The 13,962-nt window shown below is 36.5% G+C and overlaps 1 long non-coding RNA gene across 6 annotated transcripts in view; it reads right to left on the minus strand.

The window, feature by feature from the left end:
• Positions 1–13,962, minus strand: part of LOC109452868 (uncharacterized) — a 92,585-nt gene that overhangs the window by 63,547 nt on the left and 15,076 nt on the right. For 3 of the 6 annotated variants that reach the window (XR_016022467.1, XR_012493877.2, XR_016022468.1), the window contains exon 4: positions 3,087–3,239. This is a non-coding gene — a long non-coding RNA (uncharacterized LOC109452868). Of the gene's footprint in view, positions 1–2,000; positions 2,042–3,086; positions 3,240–13,962 lie in introns of all 6 variants that reach the window. The other 3 variants (XR_016022469.1, XR_016022466.1, XR_016022471.1) reach the window with 3 other exon arrangements.

A 13,962-nucleotide genomic window follows, 5' to 3' on the forward strand; every position in this document is an offset into this window, starting at 1 on the left:
AAGAAAAAATCTTACATGGCAAAGTTTTGTTATATTATAAATGGCTTCAAATTTTAGACATGTATAAGGAGGGGACATTTTCTTTGGATATAGTTTTACTTTGTTGGTGTCTGAATGCAATGTTTGATAACAAAAAATATATAATCTTTAATGAATGACAATTTATTGCATCTCTAATTTTGCTCTGGAGAACTCAAAGAATTTGATACATTTCTTTGATACATTCTCTATAGTTAGAATATTACTTGATAGAATTTGAGTTGATAAAATGACAACTCAGAGAAGTTAAATAAACTATACAGAATTACACAGCAAATTCGTGACAGAAATTCAATAATTTGGAATTGAGAGGGTGGGGAAGCTTTACGATGAGGTAACAATAGACAATTTGCTGGTTAGAACAGCTTGCTCAAGGACGGAAACTTTGCTTTTGAGTCTTTTTCTCCCTACGCTAAAGGAATGTACAATTTAATTGCAAGGAGGAACAGTGGAGCGTATATGATATAGTACTTACCCTAGAAATATGGGAAGGGGAACAAAAGTGATGCTTAAGGTGAGTGAGCCTTGCAGAATGAGTAGGACTTCCCAAGGTCAACACTGTGAAGTGGGAGTGAGGAGGGAGGGCATTCCAGGCAGACTGGAGAGCTGAGCAGTAGCATGAAAACATGAGTGTAGGTGAGTTATGTTATGAAAGAAGAAGGGGTGCTGTAGACTAAATGTTATGTCCCCTAAATTTCATGTTGAAACCTCATCTCCAATATGATGGCATTTGGAGATAGGGCCTTGGGAGGTGATTGGGTCATGAGGGTGGAGCTCTCGTGAATGGGATTAGAGTCCTTATAAAAGAGACTCACCTCTTCAGTCATGTGAGCACACAGAGAGAAAATAAATGGTCACCTATAAATCAGAAAGCTGGCCCTCACCAGACACTGAATCTGCCAGCACTGATCTTGGACTTCCCAGCCTCCAATTTCTGTTGCTTATAAGCCACCCAGTTTATGGTATTTGTTATAGCAGCTGGAACAGACTGACACAAGGAGGTAGAAGCTAGATCCTAATTAGGTTTGCTTTTGGGGAAAATGAATATGCAAAAATAAATAGTGGAGCTAAACACGGGAGTAGAGAGCTCTTATAATCATCAAGAGGATTTAGGTAGGGGGTGGGGTGTCTGTGCTACAACACACATTCACTTGACTTTATATTCTCGGTTGCTGGCTGGCACCACTCTTCAGAGATGATCATTGCTCTTGCATATCACACTCTTATCACATTAAAATCACATTCACATCTCAGCAAATTACAGAGTAGGTTACATACCATTGGGATTCTTCTAAATGACATATTTATAGAAGCCAAGGTTGAAAAGAAAAGAAAACTGAGGACATCAAACAAATGAAAACCAAGCAAGAGTAGGAATTTTTCCTATTTGTTCACTGCTATATCCTCAGCACTGCAATGCCTGGCACATAGTAGGTGTTCAATAAATAAGTATTTAATGAATAAATAAACAAATGATTAGGATGCTATAGAGCAGTTTCTCAATTTTGCACTATTGACATTTGGGGTCAGATAATTGATTTGCCTGGGGCAGGAGGCGCTGTCTCCTGCTTTGTAGGCTGTTTAGCAGCATTTCTGGTCTGTCTACTAGATGCCAATAGCACCCTACCCACGCTGTGACAAGAGCAAGAATATGTTCAAATATAACTAAATAGCCCCTGAGGGGCAAAATACCCCTGATTTGAGAACTTCTGCTTTGGGAGTTAATGCTAAAAATTGTAGTTTTTAATATCATTATAATGGAGGAAGGAGAGAAAAATGAAAGTAATACTTGGTCATCAAATTCTCCCACAAGCTGCTTAATTTAAGATCGAGAAAAATACTGCTTCTAAGATGGCGTTGGCTTCACGGCATCCTGACATTTTACTTATTATTTTATAAAAAAAAACCTGTTTAGAAGAAAACAATTCATAAATCAAGAAAGTGCCTCCTTGCTCTCTCACCTGTGAGTTTCATGTAAGATACGTTCTTCCTTGTTACCTATCTGGACAGAGAATAATAGCATTCATAATTATCCCTACCCATAGGGTCTGGTATAATCAAAGCCAATAATATATAATACGCAATTTATGGGCCAATACTTCAAAGCAAATAATGTCTTTACCTCCACATTAAAGTTAATGAAGGACTATAAGAGGCAAAAGATACAGCTCAAGTTTTCCTCTTCAGGATTATCTTTCTTTTCCATTTTTACCACTCCACTCCTTGTTTGGATTAGAAATCAACTGTCTTGTATTAGAATGGCTAATAATGACCTCTCAGACACATGAGGATTTCACAAAAGGGGGAATGTTCCAAAAACTGCTTTTGGGAGCATGAAAAAAATGCCAGAATAAAACCCAGAAATGATATGGCCCTATGTTCTCACCCCTAAGTACAGACACCAGGAATTTAGGAGCAGTCATCAGACCAACAGAGAGTTCCTGGTGAGCACAGCCCCATTACAGCACAGAAATTAGCAGCAGCCTCTTCCACTCTTCAAATGTCCAGGTCTGGACAGTGAAGGATATGGTCTCCTTACTCAGAGTTAATTAGCATTTGACTGCTCACACAAAGGAAAGGAGGGATGTTTGCTCTCCTAGCTCTGGGCCTCAAGCACGTCTCAGACTTTTCTTAGCACTCAGACAGGCCTCGCTACAGGGATAGTATTTTCTGTAGCACAAGCTCAAAGATAAACTGTGAGTCAATAAGTGAATCAGGCCTCCACCCAGCTTATTGATCTATATATCATTTATCTCCCCACTCCCAGGACAAGTGAAATGGTAATTAGGTTATCATGGAACAGAGTCTGGCTTGCTCAGGTTTTCCAGAAGTCATTTGTATTCAGAGCAGCCCAGTGGTGTGAGAGTTGATGTTCAGTCAGCACAGCCTGGGATTCCTGGGCCTGCTAAAAGGGCCCCCAGGCTGCAAAGTGCTGATCAGAAGAGACCCTTCCCTTGATAAGAATCTCCTTGCCCCATAGCCCAATACCCCTCAGATTAGGGGAGGGGTGATATTTAGAGATAGTCAACTGACTAAGAATGCCGTACCTTGTGACTAGTAAGATAAGCCTTTCTTTTTCAGGACCAAGAACACAGCTTAAAAGATTACTTGAGGATCAGGGGTAAGCCCATAACTGTATGCTCACTCAGATCAGGAGTCCGGGAGGTCAGCAGGACAGCAGGCCCTTCTTCCAAAGAAAGCTGAGGGAAAGAAGAACCAAGGACTCAGTAATAGGTAAAAGGTAGCCTGAGATTAGACAACCTCTGCTAGATGGGCGCCAAGTCTTTCCATGACCTAGCAGCCCTGCTCAGCCCCCAGCCTGAACTCCTACCAGCAATCCCTTCAAATTCCAGCATGAACTGCCTTCGATTTCTCGAACATCACAGTCCATCCCATCTTAGTACCTTTGCACATAGTTCCTTACAACACACTCCAACCTCTAACCCCAATTTTATTTATACCTTAGGTCTCAGCATAGATGTGATTTCCCCTAAGAAACCCTCCCTGAACCCCTTGAGATGGAATTAGGGGGTCCCTCCTATAACATCCACTCTGTATTACTTGCTGTCAATAGACTCATCAATTGGTTATAATTGTCCATTTATTGATTTACAACCTCTACTAAATTATAACCCTTTTGAAGTTAGAAACTGTATCTTATTTTTTTGTTCCCTATTTCCCCCCACAACACACACACAATACCTGGTACATGGCAGGTACTCAAAGGACATATTTTGAATGAATGAATGAATGATGAGTTTCACTTTGGTGGCAGGGAGTATGGCAGCTAATGGCATGAATAATGACACCTGACAGTTAAATAACTAAATGTACAAAAGACATGTTATAGAGCACATCCAACATTTTCATTATCGTGTTATTTATATATCACTCACCATGTACCATTTTACTCACAAAGTTGTGGTGAAGATTAAATTAGAGAATCCACATATTTGATGTTTAATAAACTATAACTAATGTTATTATATTACTTAATCTTCACTATAGCCCTGTGATGTAAATATTATCTGCCTTTTTACACATGAGGACACTGAGCCTCAGAAAAGTTAAAATGAGTTGATAGAAAATGGTAGAGTCAAGATTAAATAACAACTACCTGACTCGAAAATCTAAGCCTTTTCACTATAGCATACCACCTCTCTGTGAAAATGAAGGGATGGAGGGAGAAAGGGAAGAAAGGAGAAAGGGAAGGAGGAAGAGAGGAAGGAAAGGAAGAAGGGAGAGAGGGAAGGAGGAAAGGAGAGAAGAAATAAAGAAGGAAAAAAGAAAGGAAGATTGAGATGATTTTTCTTTTAATGCTACCTAAGCTTAATATTTGCAAAATTCTTAAAAGTATAATTGCATTGCTTTCCATTGAGCATCCAAGCTCCAATAGTTACAGGTATGACTGATGAAGGAAAATTGTAGAACCAATCAACATCACTGATCTAACCGAGCTGCGACGTCACTTGTGCACAATAACCAGCATGTAAGGACTGAAGCTCAGTCCACATTTACTCTTCTTGCCAGGGTGTCCTCAGTAGGCCCATTCAGCATCTGTTGGTTTTGCCCTGACTCTGGTCTTGCCCAGGCTTGCTGGAGTCACACTATCTTTGTGGAGAACAGTGAGTCATATGCTTAGGTGAGTACTTTGCCAAATTAAAGTTACGGATCTATATGAAGAGTCATAAAAATTTGCATGGAGGTAGGGGAGGGGCATCATCACTGGCTGCTTAAACCTGGTTTACTAACAGCCTTTCTCCAGAGATAACAAATAGCAGAAGTCGATAACATCTGAATACTCTCTAACACCTCATGGCTGTGGAAAATTTGTCATGCCAGATCACCACCATCTCTATTCTCCTCCTAAAGAAAACACCAGTAACTAAGAAAATGCTTCCTCATCAACAACACAATCCAGAGAACTCAGAAAGACTATATGTGAGTCATGTAATTTCTTTTTGGAAAATTTTTTGGATGCTTGCAAGATGATCTATGGCATCTGATTTAGAACCATCCTGGTCAGCCTATTGAACCAACCTCCATTGGACACTTAGGCGTCACGCACTACACTAAATTCTAGGATTAAATTGTGAACCAAACAGAAATGATCTCTGCTTTCATGGACCTTACAGTCTGGTGTGAAAACAGATAATTAAATAATCAAAGAAATGTATAGGTGAGCATTAACTATAATATTCCTCTCAGAGAAAATAATTAATTTAAAATTTTTATTATATAATGAGAATATTTTAGGGAAAAAAAGGTCTGACTGACATTGTGGCTATAAGTTGCCAATAAATCCCAAAGAAGATAAAGCTGCTACGCTGATAAAGAAAAACTTATTTCTACATTTCTAAAATTATCTCTGGGCATATCAAGTAAGAAAGGCTACTTTCTCTTGTGTTCCTTTCCAAGAAGAGAGTGATGTAACAAATCTTTCTGACACTTATGGGTATTAAATATTACTATTTCTTGGTGAAGATGAGTGAAGTATGAACACTCATTTTATTTCAGAGAATTATCAAACTTTAGAGTTAGGAAGGTGTTTTGAAATTAAATCGTCTTCTTCCTCATTTCACAGATGAGAAAACTAAGACCCAGAGAAAGCAAGAGACTTGTTCAACCTCACACAAGTATAACTACAGAAGTTGGAAGTAAATTCAGGTTTCTTCATTCCATGTTTTTTCTTTAAATCAAACTTCAGTAAGCCCTTTACTTTTTTGTAAGTGTGCTAATTACCAGAGAGGTCATGGTTTGCTTTTAAAAACTCTCTCTCTCTCTCTCTCTCTCTCTCTCTCTCTCTCTCTCTCTGTCTCTCACACACACACCAATAAAATAATAGGCTTAAGGCAAAAACTATCAACTAAATAATAATCTAACTTTCCACTACTTGTGTTATATGGATAACAGAAAAAATATGTGTTTGTTAATTCAACCCCTAAAAGAGGCTTTTACACAAAGCCCAGTCGAATACTCCAGATTCTTTGCAGTCTACTTGTGGGTTTGTTTGATTTTATACAGAATATGGTTTAGTGTTTAAACATAAAAGCCTAACTTGAACAGACCAGAACTCTTTCAAGAACTCAAAATAAATATTATATTATTATACTTAGTCTTTGGCAAGAAACATTTTTTTCCAAGGTGTCATTCATGTACATTCCACATTGAGGGTATTCAGCGTTTACCTTAGCAACTTTATATTTCGTATGCTCAAATATTACAAGTTCAGATGATTAAGAAAAAAAGGCAATGCAAAAACACAAAACTTAACTGTAAATTTCTTCAAAATCAAGGTAAAAATTTGATATGTGTTATCCACGTTCTAGAGCTAAGAACATTTTAGAGCTCCTAAAATTTGGCATCATCTTAACTTGACTCATCTGGCCCAAAGCAGCGAGAGGAGTGAGAGATGCCAAAAACCTACCCCTCCTCCTAAAGATGCACATTCCTGCTTAGTGCTAGCCAGCTGTGGGAATTTAACCAGGCATTTCTTTTTCTACACCTGTTTTCTCATGTAAACAATGACAAATTTGGAATAGATGACCTTGTTAGTCTTTTGTAGCAGCACAATACCCTGTTCCTTCTGGTTCCCACTTTCATGACTTGCTCCAAAATCTAAAAAAAGACTCAATGTGTATTGCAGGGACAGAGAGATCTGGAATAAAGATAATACACATAGCAAAGGAGGCACCAGGTAAAATCTATAAGTACATGTGAATCACATGGGTATTAGTACATGAATCATATGTATTAAGAGAAAAATGATCTAAAAGAGATCCCAGAAATCAGATATATCTTTAGAGGTTGGTACAACCATACTCCCAAAAATACAGACTTCAAATTTTTAAAAACATTAAACATGTACAGATCTTTTTCTTTTTTAATAAACTACTGTTGTTTATATACTGATCATGTTTCCTGAATTTCCATGAGCGATAATATTGAAATTGTGAGTATTTTCGAGATGAGTTTGAAAGAAGAGTCATCATTCTTTCAACCTAACAGCATTCCATTAATGTAGGTAAACCACAGTTTATGACGTGCATATATTACACACAATACAATAGCAGTAACTTTACCTCCAATGATAAAAATACCTAAAATGAAATTTTATAAATTAACTTATATTCTAAGGTTTTACATTGTAATTTCAGAGATGGAATTCCATGGTGAAAGTTGTAATTGGCATCAATAAACAAGAACAATTTACCTTAAAGAGCACAGAAATATTTTTTTTTAAATTATGCATTTTATAGAAAATAGTAACTTTCTAAAAAACACTATTCTTTACATTGATTTAAGTTTCAAACAAGAATATTTAATAACGCAGTTCTAGAAAATGGGGTGATTGACAAGATAAAACGTGGGAAGAGAATGTGTCCGTTTCCCTGAAGGGACACACAGAGTCCTTTTAGGATATATGTACATTTAAAGAAAACTGTTTTGGACAACACTGCTTCCATTGTAGTTTTTTGGCTCTCTTTCATATTACTGTGTCTTTACAGATGCCCTAAAACCAGTGAGGAATCTATATAGAAATCTATTATTTGCCACTCGGGAGAGTATACATAGTAGATAAATATCAGAGTTAAGGTTTTATTGCGTTTTGTTTATTTTTAATCTGTGGCTGGCTAAAAAGACAGACTTTTACCTTCAGGTTGAACTATGCTAACAAAACAAAGGAAAACCAGATTTTAAAAAAAAGAAAGAAAGAAAGAAAGAAAGAAAGAAAGAAAGAAAGAAAGAAAGAAAGAAAGAAAGAAAGAAAGAAAGAAAGAAAGAAAGAAAGAAAGGAAAGAAAGAAAGAAAGAAAGAAAGAAAGAAAGAAAGAAAGAAAGAAAGAAAGAAAGAAAAAGACAAGACTAAAGGAAAGAACACCAAATCAAATTTTCTTCTTGAAACAACATAGCAATAGTAGACAAGCTGCTTAGCAGGGTCCTTATGTTAAATAAATACATAAATAAACAAACAAACAAATAAATAAGCGTATATAAGACAGCCCTGGGAAACAAGACTCATGTCAACACCAAAGATGTGAGATAATCTTTAAAGATATATAACAAATAGGATTCAAGTCTAGGTGAGATGAGACCAGAGAACACCAGAGAGGAGAGATGTATTGTGGAGATGAGACTGATTAAGAGGAACAAGGAACTTCAGGTAGAAGGTGGTGAGGGAGCAATTGCCACAGTGATTAATTGGGGCAGTGCATTTAGAGGAACTGGGTTTGTCAGCCAGCCCCAACTCCTAAATATGCTGAGCAAGAGAGAGCATCAATTGCCCAAAGGCTAAAACAGACGAGTGTGGGCTCTGAGACCAGAGATGGGGTGGTTCATTGTCCCAGGTAGCTGGTGATGCCCCAGAAGCCAGCTGGAGGCTCACACCTCATCCTAGCAGAATGTCTTCTTCTGCCCCCAGGATCACTGGAGACAAGCTCTTCCACTCTGGACCAACTTCTACTGAAATGTGAACAAGTTATTCAAACATGTACATGAGCAAAACTAAGATCCCGAAATAAGGAAAGATCTGGGATATAAGAAAGTATGGTGACAAGAAAAAATAAAGATAAAATACACTGTTAAGTTTAAATTCTTTTTATTCATCAGATTAAAAAATTATTATTTGTATTATAATTTAGAATTAAAATTTCAGATAACCCCAAATTGGGAGTTGAAGTACAAGGAAAGGAAAAATCATTAACATTCTCATTTTGTTTTCAGAGCGCATATAAAAGCTGATGAACTCTAGTTACTGTCAAAAATTAATTATGTTTAAAGATACATCTGAAGAATTTCAATGTAAAACTTCTGGTTAAACACAGTGGGTTAAATGTACATATTTATTTGATCTCCTTTTGAAATGTTACTATAATCTTAAAAGGAAATTAAGCACACACATACGCACACACACTTTAAACAAATAATAGCAAAGAGAATTGGAGGGGAAATGATAGCAAATAAGGTATGTAAAAAAGACAGAGAGAGAAAAAAAAACAGTTGGGTAAGTTGTAACTGATTTAATAGATCAGAGAAAGCTAAACATTAAGCCTAAAGAGAGGGATGCTAATAGGAAACAAGATGATTTGTGCAGAAGAAACCCAAAATGCTTTAGGAATCTCTGAAGGTAAGGGTGAAGGGTGATATTGAATAAAGGAATCTTAGAAAAAAGTCTGAATAAGAAGCAGTTAGACCCTCTCCTCCCTCACCATCAAATGTCCTCCTCTCTACTGACAGCCAGGTAAGTAGTGCCTCTAACCCACCAGAAGAAGATAGGATACTAACAGATTTGGAAGAATCTGAATCGGAGAAATTGTGTTTCAGGGACACAGAGCACAGCTGAGAGGTTAAATGGCGGTCTACAGAAAGGACTCTGGGACCCCTCCAACCCTGGCAGGAGGATTACTATCCCTGTCTCACTCCAGACAACACACTGGAGAAGTCCTCTCTGAGGAAACCATCCAAGAGAAAGACCCACTGATGTGGTTGAATCCAGCTTGTACACACAGTGTTCTTCAATGAGTCATTTATTACAGTGTATTCTGAATGAGCACCTTCTCTGATTGAATGATGCCCACGTCTTACCAATTGTTAAATGTTTTTAATATTACTCTTGGGCTCTCCCAGTACATCACTGGTTTTACTCTTAGTTACTTGGAAGCCCAGCAGTAAATAAGACCCAGCCTCGTGCACACAACATTCAATCAGCTATTTAGAGCCTCTTTCTTAAATGTGACTAGCCAGCCAAGGGTCACGGGATATTTGAAAAAAGACTCTAATGTGAAAAACAAATACAAAAAATAAATAAATAAAAAACAAGTAAGCAGAACTTGGAGGAAACAGAGTTAATTCAGGGAGCAGAAGACATTTCAAAGAAGTTACAGTTTCAGAGAAATATAAAAAGATTTTGTATCCAATGACACAAATGAAAGAAGACAAAGATGCTGTTTTTTTCAAGAAACCATCAGAAAGATAAAGATCCTTTCTGCATAAACAGAAATTTTTTAAGTAAATAGAAGGATTAGGAACATAAAGTAGAAATTGCCCAGAAATTAGATCAAAATTATAGAGCTAGAAAATAGGACAGAAGGAAAACAAAAGTCAATTATAAAATCAATCCAGAAGTACAGAGATCTGAATTACCGTATCAAAAAAAAAAAAAAAAACTAATAATAATAAACTGAGAAGAAAAAACATCAATGAATTAATATAAGAAAATGTATCAGAATTGAAAACTTATACAGATTAAAACCTTCAGAATGAAAACAAATATCCCAGAGTGACAATCCAACGTATTGAAACATTGGGTTTCGCTGGGAAAAACTACAGATACCTACTAAACAGAGATAGTCATGAGCTCAGCTCCTTTATGGTAAAATAATTAATGATGAGTCTCCTTGCACTTGAGGATATAATCAGTCATGAGACTACATCATGTCAATTTTTCACGAGCAATTTAGTTGGAAAACTGTTTTCTTGTGATTCAAGGAAATACCGCTCCAATATAAGAAGGCCAGTATCCTCACTTTAAGACCGGAATCTCTTTTAGAACTCCAAACATCAGATGTCTAAGTTTGAAAACTTATGACTGCCCCAAAAGAGTTACCAAATAACTGACCTGAATCAATGCCTAGAATTCATTTCTCTATCTGTCCAACTTTCATCCAGAATAAGACCCTTAAACAATGCTACAGGGACACCTTCACCACCAGGAGCATGACTGCAGCAAACAGTCACTGAGTACTTGCCACGCGAGCATAAAAATACACTGGGAAGCAGCATTACCAGGTTACAGGAAAAGAGAGACGAACAAAGAAATTGATTTTTCAAAACTTGTTATATGGAGATTTTCAAATACATACAAAAGAAAAAAGAATAAGATAAAGCCCCATTTACTCAGCTTTAACAATTTTCAACTCATGGTCAATCTTATTTTATTTATACCCTTATCCTTCCCCTCACATCCATTGGATTATTGCAAAGCAAAACTAAGATGTCACAACATTTCATCTGTAAACATATATGCATATATTATATATATCATATATAACTACATACGATATATATTAAATATGTATGCACATATATTTCAGAGATAACTTTTTAAAAGGTAATGACAATTCATTATCATAACTAAATATAACTAAGAGTTAAGCCCATAATATTACTAACTATCCAATCAATGCTCACATTTCCCCAATTGTCTAATAACTTCATCTTCATTTTGCTGATTGAATCAGGAGCTATTTTCTATTTGATTACCCAGGGGCATAGTGTGCATAGGAATACAGGGAAAATGTTTGATTCTTTCCCTTCACTTATTAGCTTTCAAATTTATGAGTTAGTTACCTAGAATCCTCTAAAGAAGACCAATGCTTTGGGGGACTTAAGGGGAATTGCTTGGCTGTGCCCTCACATGTGTGTGTTTTAGAACCACTACAGGTTTAAACATAATGAATGTGCTTCAATCCATTACTGTTATTGTTTTATTGACTCTCAAATTGTCCCATCTTTGGCTACAGAAAGCCATTTCTAGTTGGCTTCAGAGTATTTTAGTCATAACCCCAAAGTCATTGATAGCATCCCTGCTCCTTTGGTTTGATAAATTATTCCACATTGGTTGTTACACATTTCCTGTCCCAGATCTCAAATCAGTTCTCTTTCAAGGAGGCCTGGTTCTTTTTATGGGGAACAGTATTGAGAGAGCACAATATGGGTTCTGAACCTAGTTAATGAACATGAGGAGTGTTCATTTTTATTGAGTGGTCATTGTTTCCAGGTCTTTTTCAGTGAGTAGAGCTATGGACTCTAGATAGATAGATAGATAGATAGATAGATAGATAGATAGATAGATAGATAGATAGATAGATAGATAGATAGATAGATAGTAAGTATTAAAATGCATTGCAACTTCAATTGACAAATACAATATCAATTCAAGACTACAGGGTTTTTACTTAATCTCTTTGATCTTACATTTAAATTACCTTCTTCCATGCTGAAAATCTTAATTCCCAACACTAACATAATTGCTCATTTGTTGTTAACACGACAGTTACCACCAACCCCCCCCCAAAAAAAAAAAAAAAAAGAGAGAGAGGAAGGAAGGAAGGAAGGAAGGAAGGAAAGGAGGAAGGGAGGGAGGGAGGGAGGGAGGGAGGGAGGGAGGGAGGGAGGGAGGGAGGAGAAAAGAAGCAGCCAAAATAATAACAATACTATCTTCAACAACAAAAAATTAAGAAAAACAGTTTAATTTTTTTTTTGACAATTCTTTTTTGTTTTTTAGGGTTCATTTATAGATAAATTACTTTGTCACTTGAATTAATTCCTTTGTGATTATACCATTAATTTGAGACTCAGGTTCATTTGTGTTATTTTGCTTTCAATTTTTAGAGATTGTTTTGTCTCATGATTAGTTTTGTTTTATAATCATGTTAAATATTTACATGTTTTTGAATCCAAAACAAAAACAAAATATATTCAGAGACATCTAACTCCTAATCTTGTCCCCTCCACCTTATTTCCTCACTTGCCCATAAATATCTTTTTCCTGAGATTTTTTTTTAATGAAAGCAAATTTACATTCAGATTACCTACTTCTTAGATAAATAGCAGGATACCATAAGCACTTCTTTCCACCATGTTTTTTTTTTTTTTAACTTAGCCATAAATCTTAGAGATCATTCCATAAATGCATTAATTTTTTTAACTGTATTATTTTGTAGCCCAGATAAGATATTTGGCTATAAAATGGGAGCATAAGTCGGCAGCTGCTGGGAAAAGAAAGATTTAATCCAAATGTATTATTTAAAAAAACATGCAGATTGGAGCTTCATAGTAAACCTTCATAAAATGACTCACCAAATTCACAGCATCATGCTGGGAAAAATCAGAGTAGGTGGCTTTGCTTCTGAGAAGCATACACAGTGTACAATTTCACCGTGCAAAATGCTTTTGCTACTACAATTTTCCTTTGCTTTGCCTTTTTGAAAAGCAATGTTCCATCCTCTTTTAGCAGCACCATTTGCATTCCCATTATTCACACTGAACTGGGATTCCATTTTTATCTTCCTCTTGTTACTGGCTTTCATTCCAGCACTTCTCTTTTAAGCTTTGCCTTTCATTTATCTTGCCCTTACAAGGGGGCCTCATGCTATGGGAACAGTGCCATGAATTTTCTCGCCATCTTGCCAAGCCTCTTCCCAATTTAATGATATAAGTTCCCTTGAGCCATTGCCAACAAACCTAGGACATCCCACACACATTTGCTATGGAAACACCTCCATGACTAATGGTCTCTCAAATTAAGGCAATTAAAAATTAAAGCTAGAAACAATTTTCATGTTTTTTAAAACATATTCTGCAGCTAAGGAAAAAAATATAGCAGTTCTCTAAAAGTTGTGAGTTGCACATTAATATGTACCCAGTTTACCTGAGAGGTAGATTCCTACAACCCTAATCCCAAGGAATGTACATAATGAAAGCAAGAGTTTATGTGTACCCATCCATGTCTTTGAGCAGCCTCTGTTCTCTTTTGCTGTGTGTTTATAGGTTCAGATATTTGTGTTGTGCCAAGTTCTTTTCCTTAGAACAAAACCAGAGACATTCAAGACCTTGCATGATTTGAATGCTGCCAAATCACCAGATTATGTCCCACCATGTCCTCCTCTCACAGCATAACAGCAAATTTCATAGACTTCTACAGACCCACCGGGCCCTTTTGCGTTCATTCAAGGTATTGTATCAAGAATCTGGATTTATTACTAAGAAGACTGGGTCCATTTTGCAGGTGAATCTCCCTTTCATTCTTAAACACGTTGGCCAAGCATCTCCTTCTCTAAGATTTCCCTGACACACTATTTCTCCTGCTGAAAGACACCTGATCATTTCCTCTTCTACATAATTTCTTATGTGCGCATGGAAC

This window comes from Rhinolophus sinicus, chromosome 1 (assembly GCF_057876585.1).
Source record: "Rhinolophus sinicus isolate RSI-liver-muscle chromosome 1, RSI-T2T, whole genome shotgun sequence".
Taxonomy (NCBI): Eukaryota; Metazoa; Chordata; class Mammalia; order Chiroptera; family Rhinolophidae; genus Rhinolophus; species Rhinolophus sinicus.